General features: G+C 43.2%; 1 long non-coding RNA gene across 1 annotated transcript; it reads left to right on the top strand.

Moving 5' to 3' along the window:
* The first annotated feature begins 475 nt into the window (after window positions 1-475).
* Window positions 476-1,798, top strand: LOC127304503 (uncharacterized). Its single transcript, XR_007853414.1, has 2 exons — window positions 476-919; window positions 1,688-1,798. It is a non-coding gene; the product is annotated as an uncharacterized lncRNA (long non-coding RNA).
* Window positions 1,799-2,622: the final 824 nt, after the last annotated feature.

The following is a 2,622-nucleotide window of genomic DNA, read 5'->3' as shown; positions in this document are numbered from 1 at the left end:
CAATTGCCAAGTATCACATTATCCAAGACATTATAGGAAATTACTACATGTATCATTTTCCAATTCCAACCATATAACAATTTAACGAAGAAGAAACTTCGCCATGAATACTAAAAGCTAAGAACACATGTGTTCATATGAACCAGCGGAGCGTGTCTCTCTCCCACACAAGCATTTATTCAAACAAAAGCAAAAACAAGAAACATACAGATGCTCCAAACAAAGCACATAAGATGTGACCGAATAAAAATATAGTTTCAAGAGAAGGAACCTGATAATTTGTCGATGAAGAAGGGGATGCCTTGGGCATCCCCAAGCTTAGATGCTTGAGTCTTCTTGAAATATGCAGGGATGAACCACCGGGGCATCCCCAAGCTTAGACTTTTCACTCTTCTTGATCATAGTATATCATCCTCCTCTCTTGACCCTTGAAAACTTCCTTCACACCAAACTTCTCATAAACTTCATTAGGCCTCGTTTGGTACCGGAGTATTCCCAGGGATTAGCGAGTATTATCCCGGCCCAACTTTAAATCCCCGATTTTCCCCGAAAGCCCGTTTGGCGCTAGAGTTTTGGGCCGATTTTATCCCCGCTCATCCCCGTCTATCCCCATCCCCGACCTATTTTTGCATTGAGCGCAACCCACGACCCAGACCCCGTGTTTTATCCCCGTCCCCGGCCAAGGCTAGCTACAGGCGCAAGGCAACCAGCCAGAGCGGCGGCGAGCGTAGCGGTGGCGAGCGGAGGTGTGGGAGCTGAAGGTGGGGCGAGAGCTTCAGAAGGGGCGGAACACATCTGACCGACGAAGACAAACGTGGAATCCGCCGAGCCGATCCACATCGCCGCCGCCGTCGTTTTTGGATTTTGACCGGCGACGCCACCTTCCGCCGGTCCTGTACTCCGGTTTACATGCTCTCTGGTAACCCCTTTCTCTTTCCCTCTCTCTTCCATGGCTGTGTACTAGCTGTGTCTCTCCCGATCTGAGCGCGTCCAGCCTTTCGTCCACCACTAGGTGTATCAGACTCTTGGAACCAGATTAACTCTTGTGAATGGGCAACTCCTGATCTCAGCACATATTTTTCCTGTTCTCACTTTGTGGCTTGTTCTCAACTAAGATTTGATTATTTGGATAGAGGTTATTATGCTTGATTGCACGTGCTTCACTTGGCTTGTTCTCTCTCTGTGTATGTAGGACATAATAATTCAGAGTTGTTGTTGTGAATACATTCGAACGTGTAGCTGTGTTGTACATGTTATGAAGTCAGGGGAGGATTTGGGTGCTCATCTTCAAGAGATAGATGAATTGATCAATTTGCATCCCAGGGATAGTATGTGTAGGTGCTTGCTCGTAGCTAGTAAGCTTGAGGTAGCCAAGCTGGAACTTGGCAGTTTTGTGGGTTTCAGTTTATTAAAATTTGCATTCTAAGTTGTGCTTCCAGTTTATACAAGTACAAGTGTGTAGTAGCATAGTTTTCTTTCCTGAATAAAGTATGTTTGTAGTAATTCATCGACTGATGCATTTTCTTCTCTGGCAAAATACGTTTGGTGTCTCCACTTGTGTTGTTGCTGTGTTGCTCCGGTAGTCATGCTTTCAGTGATCCATGTGAATATTTATATGCTTTCAGTCATCCATCACCTGAACATGATCATGCACCAACTCGTCTAACATCTTTGCGTATGGTTACAGGCGTTCCCCTTCTCTGGCAAAACCATGTGAATGTTGACTTCACAGAGTTGAATTCATCCGTTGCCATAAAAATTGGATCTTTTGTAATTTATGCTGAATTGTCTTCACTGTTGCTTGTTGTTGGTGTCCCCACTAAACCCTGTCTACCAAATGCGTTACCTTGAAAGGAGGGGATTGGGGATTGTCAGGGGAGAGTATTTGTGGGGATTGGGTGAAGGTAGGGGTTTCACCCAATACTCTAGCGGATTATCCCCACTAATCCCCACAAATACTCCACTACCAAACAAGGCCTTAGAGGGGTTAGTACATAATCAAAAACTCACATGTTCAGAGGTGACACAATCATTCTTAACACTTCTGGACATTGCACAAAGCTACTGAAACTCAATGGAATCGAAATATCCATCGAACATAACAAAACTGGCAATGCGAAATAAAAGGCAGAATCTGTCAAAACAGAACAGTCCGTAAAGACGAATTTTATTGAGGCACCAGACTTGCTCAAATGAAAATGCTCAAATTGAATGAAAGTTGCGTATCTCAGGATCACTCACGTAAATTGGCATAATTTTCTGAGTTACCTACAGAGAATTTTGCCCAGATTCGTGACAGCAAAGAAATCTGTTTCTGCGCAGTAATCCAAATCTAGTATGAACCTTACTATCAACGACTTTACTTGGCACAACAAAGCACAAAACTAAGATAAGGAGAGGTTGCTACAGTAGTAAACAACTTCCAAGACAAAAATATAAAACAAAGTACTGTAGCAAAATAACACATGGGTTATCTCCCAAGAAGTTCTTTCTTTATAGCCATTAAGATGGGCTCAACAGTTTTAATGATGCACTCGCAAGAAATAGTATTTGAAGCAAAAGAGAGCATCAAGAGGTAAATTCAAAACACATTTAAGTCTAACATGCTTCCTATGCATAGGA

This window comes from Lolium perenne, chromosome 5 (assembly GCF_019359855.2).
Source record: "Lolium perenne isolate Kyuss_39 chromosome 5, Kyuss_2.0, whole genome shotgun sequence".
Classification (NCBI taxonomy): Eukaryota; Viridiplantae; Streptophyta; class Magnoliopsida; order Poales; family Poaceae; genus Lolium; species Lolium perenne.
This window is presented reverse-complemented; position numbering and strand designations above follow the sequence as displayed.